We start from the raw sequence: 14,307 nt of genomic DNA, 5'->3' as shown, positions 1-14,307 counted from the left end.
GGGGCTGAGAGGCTCTGTTCCCGTTTCCTTGAGACAGTGTAATGGTGTTCTTGATGAGAAACCCCTCATCAATGCTGGTGCCTCATCTTGGAGCTGGGGCCTGGGGTGCCCGTCAGATCCAGGGACATGACTTTCTTGGGCCACAGGTACTTTCAGTTTGCATTTAATTAAAACCAATTCTGATCAGTCTTTTAAGGCTAGTTTTCAAGAAATGACTTTTACAAAATAAATACATTAGCCAGGCGTGGTAGCGCCTACCGATATTCCCAGCCACTTGGGTTGGTTAAGGAGGGAGGATCGCTTGAGCCAGGGAGGTTGAGGCTGCGGTGAGCTATGACTGTGCCCCTGCACTCCAGCCTGGGCAGCAGAGTAAACCTGTTCCAAAACAAAACAAAAGATTTTTACACTTCCTTAACTGCACAATATTCAGATTTCGGCCTTAGTTATGCCAAAAATGGAGAACTACTTAAATATATTCGCAAAATCGGTTCATTTGATGAGACCTGTACTCGATTTTACACGGCTGAGATTGTGTCTGCTTTAGAGTACTTGCACGGCAAGGGCATCATTCACAGGTAACCTCGGGGGTGGCTGGGTGGGGTTTACAGGATGTCAGTTTAATGATTAGGGCCAGTGACCATTTGGCTCACAGGCCACAGCTGATGCCCAGATGGTCCCCGCCCTTGAGGTCAGCCTGGTTGGAGTGCTCCCTGGATGGGTGTGACTGAGATGCCTGCCGGTGCCACAGCGGGAGCGCCAAGGCAAGGCCACACGTCCATGGAGCCCTGACATGGAGAAGCCGTCCTGCAAATGCCACATCAAATGATTTCGTGTCTTTCCCGGCAAGCTAATGATTCTTTTCACCATCTTGACTGATGCGTTTTATCTTTTTCTGTGGTACCTTCTGTGTGTACTTCTTTCTGGTCTGATTTTCCATGACTTTCTGATAAAGTCATCTCAGAAGTGTGCACAGCTGTCATCTTGTGTGTTAAAAATGATAGATTATACTTCATTAAAAAGCTAATTAGAATGGCATGGAGATGTGAGGCGGTAAATCCCTACTGTGTACAGTGAAAACTTGTTGCTTGTGAGCTTTCGGCCCGTATCCCCTGGTTGTCAGCCTGTAAGGATCATAAGCATTCATTCGTTCATTTTGTTTTCAGCAAAATTTAGAGTACGTAATAATGTTGCTGTTTCACGTATTTCTTCTCAAATGTGAAAATCTACTTTTACAGGGACCTTAAACCGGAAAACATTTTGTTAAATGAAGATATGCACATCCAGATCACAGATTTTGGAACAGCAAAGGTCTTATCCCCAGAGAGCAAACAAGGTGTGTGAGTTTTATTTCTAGCAGAGCCTGGCTGCGTGCTTAAGATGGAGAGCGACTTCTGAGGAGTGTGTTGCATTGTGTCATCTTCATTAACGACAGAGGTGGGGACACCTTGGCTGTCCTCAAACCGATCTTGAACTTTCTCTGGGCAAGACCCTGCCTTGCCAGCAGGTCTTCCTGCGGGGCCCCAGGCAGTGTGTGCTGGTGTAGAGGGGAGGGTACTGGTTCTCCTCAGCGTCTGCTCTGGTTCATCCTCCCTGCTCGTCTTCTGGACAATGCGGGGAGCCACATTCGTACCCAGTCACCCGTGTGCGGGACTGGGAGCCGTGTGGTCAGCTCCTGGCTCCTCCTGGCTGTATCGCAGGTAGGATCTGGGGGCGCACATCCCTGTACCTCAGTGCCCTCGCTCCGTTACCTGTCCGTCTGTCTCCCTGCTGGCCACGTGCATGTTTGTCATCACGAAGCCCCGGTCCTGTTCCCAAGGGTAGTTTCTAGCCTTGGACCCTGTTGTGGCAGCTCCATCGGAGATGTTGCTGAAAGTCCACTTGGGCCAGAGAAGTGGCCTAGGTTGTCTGAGCCAGCTGGGGCGTCTCGATGCCCTTCAGGTGCTTATTGGGTAAAAGTCATAAACTCTGGAGGTGTAAAGAAAGACAGTTGAAATTCTTTTTTTTTTTTTTTTTTTTTGAGACGGAGTCTCGCTCTGTCGCCCAGGCTGGAGTGTACTGGCCGGATCTCAGCTCACCACAAGCTCCGCCTCCCGAGTTTACGCATTCTCCTGCCTCAGCCTCCCGAGTAGCTGGGACTACAGGCGCCCGCCACGTCGCCCGGCTAGTATTTTGTATTTTTTAGTAGAGACGGGGTTTCACCGTGTTAGCCAGGATGGTCTCGATCTCCTGACCTCGTGATCTGCCCGTCTCGGCCTCCCAAAGTGCTGGGATTACAGGCTTGAGCCACCACGCCCGGCCTGACAGTTGAAATTCTGAAGGCTGCTCGGGAGTGCTGGGTAGAGAGAAGATAAAGCCTTGGGGTGAGGTTTGGGGAAGCTGAAGGCTGTTGTGTGCATTATAAGTGATCTTGAAGATGAACCTCGGGTGATTGCTGGGGTCTGTCTGGGTCAAGAGGCTGGGTCCAAGGGCCTCCAAGTGGTGCATGAGCCCCTGCCTGGGCTTGGGGTGCCCGTCAGAGAAAGGCCTCCCTAGAGAGCTCTGGGGGGGTCAAAGGTGCTGGAGACCGGTTTGGAGGGACGTGAGTGCAGGTTTGTTGGTGGAAGAAAGATTCAGATAGAAGTGACCGTGTTGTAGCTGCTCTCGTGTGGAAAAGGGGAACCGTGATCACGGAGCGGTGGTGGTTCTGGCCTCATCTCCACAGACGGCGAGCTGGCCCCCAGTAGCTGGAGGAGAGCACAGCTGGGGGGAGAGCAGGCCCTTTAGCAAGGCAGGCACTCCGGACTCAGCTCGGCGTTTCTGTTTCTTAGGAATTGGCCCTGTACTCTGTGTGCTGGGAGGTACCCAGCTGGTGCCTGTGGGGCCTCTCTTGGCACCTTGAGGTAGTGGCTCGTTTCCTCCACTGGGCCGTATCTTTCCCTTCTGGGTGTTTCCAGCCCTGTGTTTTCACACTCAGGGCTCTGGTTAAGATTCTGTCAGTTGGTGCTTTCATCTCTGCACAGTCATGGAGGCCCTAAGACGCTGTCTTGGATTTGGGAACTTCTCTGAGAATCCTCAAACATCACCCTGGCTGTGCATGGGGACTCACACCTGTAATCCTAGGTCTTTGGGAGGCTGAGGCAGGGGGATCGTTTGAGGCCAGGAATTTGAGACCAGCCACTGGGCAACATGGTGAGACTCCATATCTACAAAAACAACAAAAATCATCCTGGTGTGATGGCATACACCTGTAGTCCCAGCTACTCGAGAGGCTGAAATGGGAGATTGATGGTGTAGTGAACTAGGATGATCCCACTGCACTCCAGCCTGGGTAACAGAGTGATCAACTGTGTTAAAAAATAGTAGTAATAAATAAAAAATAAAAAAAGCCTGTAATCCCAGCACTTTGGGAGTCCACAGCGGGTGGATCACGAGGTCAGGAGATCGTGACCATCCTGGCTAACACGGTGAAACCCCGTCTCTACTAAAAATATAAAAAATTAGCCGGACGTGGTGTTGCGTGCCTGTAGTCTTAGCTACTCAGGAGGCTGAGGCAGGATACTCGCTTGAACCCGGGAGGCAGAGGTCGCGGTGAGCCACGATCGCACCACTGCACTCCAGCCTGGGCAACAGAGTGAGACTCCGTCTCATAAATAAATAAATACGTAAATAAAACATCACCCTTTTGGGGTTAAGATGGAAACCAGCCATCAAGCCAGAGCCTCTTGTTTTCTAAGGTGGCGTAGTTCTGCTGCCCTCCGCTGCCTTTTGTAGCCCACCTGTTCCCCTCCCCGTCCAGTGGCATGCAGGAATGCGCACCTCCCGCCCAAAGCTGCACAAAGCCAGGGAAGTCTTCCTGGCGTTTCAGACAAGCTCTGAAACCTTGATCTGTTTGACTCATTCCTGTTAAATAGTAACCGTTTTACTGACTGGTAATCCTATTTCTGTGTACACAGTGTAACCTCATATCCCTCAGTGTTGTCTGTGACAAAGTTGGACCAAACAGGAACTTCTGTCTCGCAAGCTTTCTTAGGATCTGTCAGTGTCTTGCTGTCCTTGTGCTGACTTCCTGCCCAGAGATGAGCCCACAACATTCCGTGGGGGCAGGAGAGCTGCAGGCTGGCTCTGCCCACAGTCAGCCCCGGGAACCACTCTCTGGGCTGTGCCCGCGGTCAGCCTCAGGAACCATCTCCCTGGGCTCTGCTCTGGGCAGTTTTCCCTTCATGTGGATTTTCTTTCTTTTTTCCCTCCTCCCTTATTCCAAGGCTTTATTTATTCATAATTTCAACGTTTATTTTAGATTCAGAGGATCCATGTGCAGGTTTGTTATGTGGGTAGATATTCTTTCGAATCTGGTATTTGGCACAGGGATAGTCTTGATGCCCTGTCGCCACTTAAAAAAAATAGGCATTTAAGTGCGCTGATGAAATAGCGAAATAGCCTGGGCCCAGTGGCTCACGCCTGTAATCCCAACACTTGGGGAGGCCGAGGCAGGTCGATCATTTGCGCCCAGGAGTTTGAGACCAGCTTGGGGAACACAGCAAAATTATGAAGCGATCTTATGTGTCTCTACATAAGATAAAAAACAAAAATTAACTGGGCGTGGTAGTGCGTGCCTGTAGTCCCAGCTACTCAGGAGGCTGACGTGGGAGGATCACCTGAGCCTGGGATATTGAGGCTGTAGTGAGCCATGATCCTGCCACTGCACTGCAGCCTGGGCAACAGAACAAGAGCCTGTCTCTGGAAAAAGAGAAGAAATCGTGAAGTAAACCTTTGCTTTTTGGTAGCAGGAGGCTAAAAATCTTTACATCATTGTAAACCAGGGCCAGTTGTTTGTGTGTATAGAAGATGTGGTAGTTCTTTTCCTGTTGTTTGAGGAAAAGGAAAAAACTATAATTTATGTGGAGGATTAATTTTGGTAACTTATTTTCTGTTTGAGGTAGTTCAGTATCTTGGAATTGCTTCCTGCGTTGGCTTCTTTTGTGCAGAGATGGCTTCCCCAAAACATCTTCCAATCCAGAATAAAAGTGTTGATGGGAGCAAGGCATACCCAGGTTCCTTACCTGTGCAGCAGCTGTGCCACGCCCTCCTCCTAGAGGGAGGCAGGTTTTCTCATCGTCCCTGTGGGGTGGGGTGGCCCCATATCTGCAGGGGGAGGTGGTGGGAGATGGAGCAGGGCAGTAGTGTGGGCTTGGGAGATTGAGGAGGACCTCCTGGCAGAGAGGACTTCTGCCTCCTCTCCTTGTACAGGAGCCCGTGAATGCATCCTGGTGAGGGCGGCTCACTCAGAGGAAGCTTCCCACCTGGGGTGTCTCTGGCCTGTGCTCTCTTTGCAAGGACCTTGAGGAGCTCGCGGTGTCCTCGGAGCTTCAGACTTGGAGTGGGGTTTGGACACCTGTGTTCTGACCTGTGCAGGCCTTTCTGGTATGCAGCCAGGTGTAGAGGCGCCACTCACCAAACAGGAAGGAGAGGAAGGCCAGCAGGTGTGGGCGGGGCTGGCTGGAGAGGGTGGATGCTGTAGGCTTTAGTCACTCCTCTGTCCCCTCTGTGCACGGCCATTGTCCAGACCCTCAGACTAGCTGCCATTGTGCTTCCCACTATGCTGTGGACTCTAGACGCTCTCCTGAGGGCCACAGCGGCCTTGAGCTTGCCACCTTTCTAGCTTAGGCTGGATCACCCGTCCCCGGCACAGAGAGGAGCTGCCTTCAAAATGGATTTTCCTGTGTGACGGAAAGTGGAATTTGCACAATGAAAGAGAGTGTCCCCATTCTCCCATCACCAAGAGCAGCTCTTCCCATCTTCAGATGGTTTATTTTGGTCTTTTCCAGATTGGCATTCATTTAGGATTGGCTGTGATGCATGGGGCTGGGGAATGTGTTTATTTTTTTAAAACAGAATTACTGCTTGTTGTGAAAAATTCACTCAGTACTAGTGACCTGATGCCCAGCATGCTCAATTGGTTTTCCCTGTAAAAATTCCAGTATGTAGGCCGGGCGCGGTGGCTCAAGCCTGTAATCCCAGCACTTTGGGAGGCCGAGACGGGTAGATCACGAGATCAGGAGATCGAGACCATCCTGGCTAACACGGTGAAATCCCATCTCTACTAAAAAATACAAAAAACTAGCCGGGCGAGGTGGCGGGCGCCTGTAGTCCCAGCTACTCGGGAGGCTGAGGCAGGAGAATGGCGTGAACCCGGGAGGCGGAGCTTGCAGTGAGCTGAGATCTGGCCACTGCACTCCAGCCTGGGCGACAGAGTGAGACTCCATCTCAAAGAAATAAAATATAAAAAATTCCAGTATGTATCGCTGAAATACAAGTCTTTTTAAAAGCATAACCGCAGTACCATACTGTTTTATACATAAAAATTAACAGTCATTGCTTAATATCTCAAAGTGTGCAGTTATATTTCCAGTTCATTTGCATCTGTGTGGCGTTGTTGAACATGGTGCTCTCTCCTGGCCACTATATCACATTCAGAGTTGATTCTCCCCTCCCTGTTCAGAGACTGGTGTTGGGTGTTATTTATTAGGCATCTCTCTGTGACAGCAGCAGCATTTGTGGCCATCGTTGGCCTAAATTCATTAACTCAGTGCAGAGAGTGCAGAAAGGTTATAGCCTAATATATTCATGGGATGGAATTCATTAAAGAGAAACTTCTCCCCAGCAACTTTTGGGTTAACTCGTGGTATCATTTGTAAAGGAAAAGTAGGATAAATGCTTCTTTCCCCCTTTCATGCCAGTTTTGAAAACCACAAATTGATTCACTGTTATCTTCCAATGACGATTAGTTCATAAAAAAGTTACTACCCTTCCTCACACCATACACAAAAGCTCACTCCAGGGCTGGGCGCGATGGCTCACACCTGTAATCTCAGCACTTTGGGAAGCTGAGGCGAGTGGATCACCTGAGGTCAGGAATTTGAGACCAGCCTGGCCAACATGATGAAACCCTGTCTCTACTAAAAATACAAAATTTACGGCTGGGCGCGGTGGCTCACGCCTGTAATCCCAGCACTTTGGAAGGCCGAGGCAGGCGGATCACCTGAGATCAGGAGGTCGAGACCCACCTGACCAACGTGGTGAAACCCCGTCTCTACTAAAAATACAAAATTAGCTAGGTGTGGTGTGCATGCATAATCCCAGCTACTCAGGAAGCTGAGTCAGGAGAATCACTTGAACCTGGGAGGCGGAGGTTGCAGTGAGCTGAGATCCACACTATTGCACTCCAGCCTGGGCAACAAGAGAGAAACTATCTCAAAAAAAAAAAAAAAAAAAAAAAACCCAGGTGTGGTAGCGGACTCCAATAATCCCAGCTACTTGGGAGGGTGAGGAAGGAGAATTGCTTGAACTTGGGAGGCAGAGGTTGCAGTGAGCCGAGATCACAACACTGTGCTGCAGCCTGGGCAACAGAGCAAAACTCCGTCCCCCAGCCTCCCATCTACCCCAGTCACCAAAAAAAAAAAAAAGTTAACTCCAGGCTGGGCATGATGGCTCACACCTGTAATCTCAGCACTTTGGGAAGCAGAAGCAGGCAGATGACTTGAGGTCAGGAGTTCGCGACCAGCTGCCCATCTCTACTAAAAATACAAAAGTTAGCCAGGCATGGTGATGTGCGCCTGTAATTAATCCCAGCTACTTGGAGTAGGGGCTGAGGCAGGAGACTCACTTGCACCTGGGAGACGGAGGTTGCAGTGAGGCGAGATCGCACTACTGCGTTCCAGCCTGGGCGGTGGAGTGAGACTCCATCTCAAAAAAAACGTTCACTCTGAATGCATTAGAGGTCTGAATGTAAGGGCAATAACTGTGACACTCTTAGAGGAAAGTATAGGATTAAATGTGATAATTGGTTTAGGCAATGTTTTCTTAGATACACTGCCAAAGGCATAAGCAACCAAAGAAAAGGATGAGTTAGATTTATGTCAAGTTTTTTTTTTTGAGATGGAGTCTTGCTCTGTCCCCCATGCTGGAGTGCAGTGACTCAATCTCGGCTCACTGCAAGCTCTGCCTCCCGGGTTCACCCTCCTCCTGCCTCAGGTTTCGGAGTAGTTGGGACTACGGGCGGCCCCGACCACGCCAGTCGAATTTTTTTTATTTTTAGTAGAGACAGGGTTTCACCGTGTTAGCCAGGATGGTCTCGATCTCCTGACCTCATGATCCACCCGCCTCAGCCTCCTAAAGTGCTGGGATTACAGGCGTGAGCCACCGCGCCCAGCTATATCAAGTTGAAGCACTTTTGTGCTTCAAGGGATATCACGAAAGTGAAAAGACCCACCAAATAGGAGACACACTCTGCTAATTATCTGTCTGATAAGGGACTTGTATCCAGAATGTAAAGAACTCAGAGGGAGGAAAAAAAAATAAAGCACGGAACAAAGGGTATGACTAGACATTTTTCCAAAGAAGAGATATACGAATGGCCCATAAGCACATGCAAAGTTACTCAATATCATTAGTCATTAGGAAAATGTAAATCAAAACCACAGGGTGATACTACTTCACACCCACTAGGATGGCTGTGATCAGAAGACAGATATAACAAATGTTATCAAGGATTGGGGGGATTGGAACCCACATATGCCATGGGTGGGAATGTCAGATAGTACAGCTACTTTGGAAAACAGGGTGGCAGCTCCTCAAAAGGAAACAGAATTACCATATGACCCTGCAATTCCACTCCTAGGTGTGAACCCAAAAGAAATGAAAACACACATTCAGACAAAAACAGGTGCTAGAATGCCCATAGCATTATTTACAGTAGCCAGAAGGTGGAAACGATGCACGTCATCAAATGAGTGGATGAGTGAGTGGCGTCTCCACACAACGAGGGAATCTTCTCCAGCCCTAAGGAGGGATGAGGTACTTATGCATGCTGCCATGCAAATGGGCGTTGAAAACACTGCCTGAGGTGAAAGCCTGCTGGGATCTGAGAAGGGATTGAGTCTGGAGATGAGCTTACAAGGCGTTACCATTGTTAACCCATGTTAAGTCTTCTGAGCCATCAACGTGGGATGTCTTTCTGTTTATTTAGATCTTTCTTTCAAAAACACTTTGTAGTTTTCAGAGTATAAGCTTTATGCTTCTTTTGTTACATTTATTCTTATTTATTTTTAATGTTACTCTAAACAGAGTTATTGGCTGGGCATGGTGGCTCACACCTGTAATCCCAGCACTTTGGGAGGCCCGGGTGGGTGGATCACCTGAGGTCAGGAGTTGGAGACCAGTTGAGGCTGGAGGATCACTTGAACCTGGGATGCGGAGATTGCAGTAAGCTGACATCACACCACTGCACTCCAGCCTGGGCAACAGAGTGAGATTTTGTCTCAGGAAAAAAAAAAAAAATAGAGTTGTGAATTTTCTTTCCTTTTTTTCCTTTTTTTTTTTTTTTTGAGATGGAGTCTTGCTCTCTCGCCCAGGCTGGAATGCAGTGATGCAATCTCGCCTCACTGCGAGCTCCGCCTCCCAGGTTCATGCCATTCTCCTGCCTCAGCCTCCTGAGTAGCTGGGACTACAGGTGCCCGCTACGACACCCGGCTAATTTTTTTGTATTTTTAGTAGAGATGGGGTTTCACCACTTTAGCCAGGATGATCTCAATCTCCTGACCTTGTGATCCGCCCTCCTCGGCCTCCCAAAGTGCTGGGATTACAGGCGTGAGCCACCGCGCCTGGCCTTCTTTTTTTCTTTTCTTTTCTTTCTTTTTTTTTTTTTTTTTTTTTTTTTTTTGAGACGGAGTCTCACGCTGTTGCCCAGGCTGGAGTGCAGTGGCGCGATCTCGGCTCACTGCAAGCTCCGCCTCCCGGGTTCCCGCCATTCTCCTGCCTCAGCCTCCTGAGTAGCTGGGACTACAGGCGCCCGCCACCGCGCCCGGCTAATTTTTTGTATTTTTAGTAGAGACGGGGTTTCACTGTGGTCTCGATCTCCTGACCTTGTGATCCGCCCGCCTCGGCCTCCCAAAGTGCTGGGATTACAGGCTTGAGCCACCGCGCCCGGCCCTTTTCTTTCTTTTTTTTGAGACAGAGTTTCGCTCTTGTCGCCCAGGCTGGAGTGCAGTGGCACGATCTCAGCTCACCACAACGTCTGCCTCCCGGATTCAAGTGATTCTCCTGCCTCAGCCTCCTGAATAGCTGGGATTACAGGCGCACACCACCATGACCAGCTACGTTTTTGTATTTTTAGTAGAAACGGGGTTTCACCACGCTTATGGATAAGATGGTCTTGAACTCCTGACTGCAGGTGATCCGCCTGCCTCGGCCTCCCAGAGTGCTGGGATTGTGAATTTTATTTTTGGATTGCTCCTGGAAATTGTGTGGAAATGCAGTTGCTTTTTCCTGCCCTGCACCCTGCTGAGCTCTCCTTAGTTGTCATAGCTTCTCAGTGGAGTCCCCAGGACTTTGTGCACACAGGATCCTGTCATCTGTGGTTCGAGCTAGTTTTACTTCTTCCCTTTCAACCTGGCTGCCTTTTATCTTCTTCCCTAACTGCCCTGGCTGAGACCTCTAGTACGGTGTTGACTGGACGTGGTGAACAGAGCGCCCTGGTCGTAGGGAGAGCGTGGAGTGTTTGACCGTCGAGCACGATGTTGGCCTTAGGCCGTGCGTGCCCTCTGTCAGACTCTGGGCCCTCCCTTCTGTGCCTCGGCTATTCCGTATTTTTGTCCTATAGAGGTGGGGAATTTTTGTTAACTGCATTTTCTGTATCTATCGAGGTGGTCCTGTGTTTTCCTTAGTGCTTGATTCTAATGAGATGCAACGCATTGCTTTTTGTATTTTGAACCAGTCTTGCACTGTGTCATACATCCTCTTGGTCATGGTGCCTAGTCCTTTTCAGATGTTGCCGCATTTGGTTTGCTGGTGTTTCGTCCAAAGGGTAGTCCCATTTTGTGGAGCGTTCTTCTGTGCTGCTTTGTGGGTTTGTGGACAAGATGGTAGCCGGCACCCTTGGCTTTGAAGAGAGTGTGGGTGTCTCGTGAGCTCAGGATCCCTTCTTCAGGTCTTCCCTCCCCAGCGCCCCCTCCAAGTACGACTGGCAGATCTGGGGGACTATGGGTGGTCCATGGAGTTTCTTTGATGAGGGTGGAGACAACAACCCAGCCGAGACCTCACTGTCGGTAGTCCCGTGGCATGCGGGGGCAGCAGCGGCCAGTGCAGGTCTCTGGGCCTGAGTTTCCAGCAGCTGGAGAGGCGTGAGCTTTGGCCAGTCTCTGAGCCTCCCGGGAGAAGTAACTAGGTGGTCTCTGAGGTTTCCTTACGCTCTATCTGGGGCTCTCAGCTCGGATGTCACAGATAGAAGTCAGGGGATCCGTGAGGCTGGATAGGAGGAAATTCCTAATTTTCACGAACCTTTCAGCAAAGCGTACCATTTCCTGCCATTATGAACATCAGCAACAAATGTCTGTCATCAGAAGTCACAGGTATTCTCATGTCATGCTGCAGGGGTCACATCACGGTAGTGACGCCATGCCACTTGTGCCGAGCACCGCTGCCGGGTTACTGTGGCGTGACCGTCTGCTGTGTCATGCCGGTCACATATTACTACATCACAGATCCATCACTGCAATAATTTGATACGTGTATTGAATTATAATTGCTTTCTCCTATAGTCCTGTGTATTTTATGGATTTGGAACATTATTCCAAGGGTAGCCATCTTCTCCACACTCTAGCGGCGCTGTTTGTCTCTAGATTAACTAAGAACAGATGTCCTTTTCCAAGGCGGTGACTTTGCGTATGCCCAGAGGCTTGGAGTCCCACCTTTAGGAAGGTGTGGCAGGGTGACGGTGGGCAAGCCCTAAGGAAAGAAGAGAGGGTGGGAAGACCCTTGGGGAGCGAGGAGGAGCTGAGGGTGGAGCTCCTGAGGGTGGAGAGGGCAGGGAGGATTCCGGGAGATCCGAGCCCAGAGTCCGGCTGCGGGAAGGTGAGAACAGCAGCAGCGGTAGCAGCATCGAGGGCCCTACCAGCGTGGAGCTCGCTATGTAGCACTCGTCTGAGAGATGGGGCGGGTGTTGGTGCACAGACTTGCTCTGTGCACAGCCTTGCTGTTTAAAAACACATATGGCTCTGTGTGCTGCACGACAACCTCAATCATTTAATTATGCATTATATACATCTCTCCATAGGAGAAAGACACATTTTTAGACTTTTTAATGATGGCATTTAAAAAAAATACAAGTCACAAAAGCAACGCTCGATGATAGTAAAGAACAGAAACACTGAATAGGTAGATGGAGCGAGTGGCATCCCGTCCTGCCGGTAGTCGCAGCCCTCGTCACCGTGCCACACCGGACCCTGAAGGACAGATCCGGCATGGAGAGGGAACTGCAGGGTCAGGGAGGCAAACATCTTTGTGACTTCTGACGCTCATTGGAAAATTGCCCCCAGAAGCGATGCCATTTTACAGCCCCACCCGTAGCGCGGCGTCTGTCCCCTCAGATCCCTGCCAGCGCTATGTATTTTTATTCTTTTTCCCCTTTGCCAATGTGATAGGCTGTGGTGTTCTAATTTGCATTTCTTTGATTCATTGCAGGGCTGAATGGCTTCGTTTGTTTTTGGCTCTTGGTTTGGTTTGCTTTCCTCTAGGCCAGCGGGGGCGAGTGCGTGTTTGCGGATGTCCTTGGTGTTCTTGGCAGGATCACTGAGGGTCCTGGCAGGATGCACATGCAGCCATGAAGTCTTTGTTTTTTGTTTATTTTTTGAGACAGGGTCTGGCTCTATTGCCTAGGCTAGAGTACAGTGGCGCAATTGTGGCTGACCGCACCCTCAACTTCCTGGGCTCAAGCGATCCTCCTTTCTCAGCCTCCCAAGTAGCTGAGACTAGAGGTGCACCACCATGCCTGGCTAATTCCTGAAATTCTTTCTAGACACAGAGTCTCACTATGTTGTTCAGGCTGGTCTCAAGCTCCTGGCCTAGAGCAGTCCTCCTGCCTTGGCCTCCCAAAGCAGTGGGACTGCAGGCGTGAGCCCCCGCACCTGGGCAGTCATGAAGTCCGCAAAAAAGTCATTCACTGAAGGGAACGGGTCCCCGCAGCAGAGGCTGTGAGGTTCTCTCAGCCTGGCCGGAGGAGGGCAGGTGGAAGGGACAACTCAGAACCGGCCCAGGCAGGGCCAGTGTGGACAGCAGCTGCGTGGTGGCCCCGGGCCAGCTCGTGCTGTGGCTCTGCTCTGTCACAGCCCCTCTGTAGAGGAAGGCCCTTGGGCTGGAGGCCTGAGTCTTGTTCCCTTTGTAGCGCCTCAGCTCCCAAGCTGTTTGTGATGGAAAGGAGGTTGTTTCTGGCCTGCAACTGTTTGTGTACCTGGGCACGTTTGGATACCCCAGGTCCTGCAGTGAGCCAGCCAGGACCGTGTCCTCATGCCCTCCGTTGAGCGGGTGCCACCGGCAGAATGCACTGGACGTTTGTGTGCACCTCGCTCTCCAGGCGCGTGTCGGGTGGGAACGCCAGGGTGGAGGGTGCCAGTGTCCAGATGTCAGGCAGGCGTCTTTGAGCAGGTGAGCCGTGAGCCAGCCCCGGTGTGGCCTGGACAAGTCTGGCTCCTGGGGGTGCATGGTCCGCCATGTGCGACACCCACCTCGCAGCCCTGGATTGTCACAGATCGTGAGTCCGAGCGTGACCTTCTCTCTCCTCTGCAGCCAGGGCCAACTCATTCGTGGGAACAGCGCAGTACGTTTCTCCAGAGCTGCTCACGGAGAAGTCCGCCTGTAAGAGGTAAAAACCACTTTCATCTAAGCCGTACTTCCCTTTTCTTTAACATAGAAATTAATATTCGAGAGGGTGAATTTGGTGGCCTTTAAGTAGCTAAGCATACTTTGAAAGAAATCAGCATTTCGCATTTCAAAGCGTATTTTCGTGGCGTACACACACGTGATACGTTAATGTTGTATTCTAAGCTTCCTGGGTTTGCTGATGCTTTCTGGTTGCAGATATAATCGTTTTTGTGTTTGTTTGTTTTTGGTTTTTGTTTTTTGAGACGGAGTCTCGCTCTGTCTCCAGGCTGGAGTGCAGTGGCATCATCTCGGCTCGCTGCAACCTCCGCCTCCCGGGTTCAAGCGATTCTCCTGCCTCGGCCTCCCAAGTAGCTACAGGCGCCCGCCATCACATCCAGCTAATTTTTGTAGTTTTGGTAGAGATGGGGTTTCACCATGTGGGCCAGGATGGTCTCAGTCTCTTGACCTTATGATCTGCCCGCCTCGGCCTTCCAAAGTACTGGAATTACAGGCGTGAGCCACCATGCCCAGCCTATTTCTTTCTTTAGGAAAAACTATTCAGTGAGGAAAGCGTGGCTCTCATGTGCACGGAGCCCAGGCTTCCTTGGTGCTACCCCCTGTCGGGGTGGAGGGCAG

At 50.5% G+C, this 14,307-nt stretch overlaps 1 protein-coding gene, 2 long non-coding RNA genes and 1 pseudogene across 4 annotated transcripts in view; 2 read left to right on the top strand and 2 right to left on the bottom strand.

Annotated features, from left to right (window-relative positions):
- Positions 1-14,307, bottom strand: part of ELOB (elongin B) — a 183,333-nt gene that overhangs the window by 162,958 nt on the left and 6,068 nt on the right. The gene's annotated exons all lie outside the window — the stretch shown is intronic.
- The window catches only part of LOC106996507 (3-phosphoinositide-dependent protein kinase 1-like), a 39,746-nt pseudogene that overhangs the window by 22,086 nt on the left and 3,353 nt on the right, over positions 1-14,307 (top strand). The window contains exons 5-7 of the transcript XR_003725489.2: positions 431-575; positions 1,236-1,333; positions 13,597-13,672. The product of XR_003725489.2 is annotated as a 3-phosphoinositide-dependent protein kinase 1-like (transcript). The remainder of the gene's footprint in view (positions 1-430; positions 576-1,235; positions 1,334-13,596; positions 13,673-14,307) is intronic.
- Positions 881-9,295, bottom strand: LOC144337816 (uncharacterized). The gene is made up of 2 exons (XR_013411412.1): positions 8,343-9,295; positions 881-2,027 (listed from the first exon to the last, which is right to left on the bottom strand). It is a non-coding gene; the product is annotated as an uncharacterized LOC144337816 (long non-coding RNA).
- LOC144337813 (uncharacterized) lies at positions 9,327-12,170 on the top strand. Its single transcript, XR_013411407.1, has 2 exons — positions 9,327-9,624; positions 9,945-12,170. It is a non-coding gene; the product is annotated as an uncharacterized LOC144337813 (long non-coding RNA).

Source organism: Macaca mulatta, chromosome 20, assembly GCF_049350105.2.
Source record: "Macaca mulatta isolate MMU2019108-1 chromosome 20, T2T-MMU8v2.0, whole genome shotgun sequence".
In the NCBI taxonomy this organism is placed as follows: domain Eukaryota; kingdom Metazoa; phylum Chordata; class Mammalia; order Primates; family Cercopithecidae; genus Macaca; species Macaca mulatta.
This window is presented reverse-complemented; position numbering and strand designations above follow the sequence as displayed.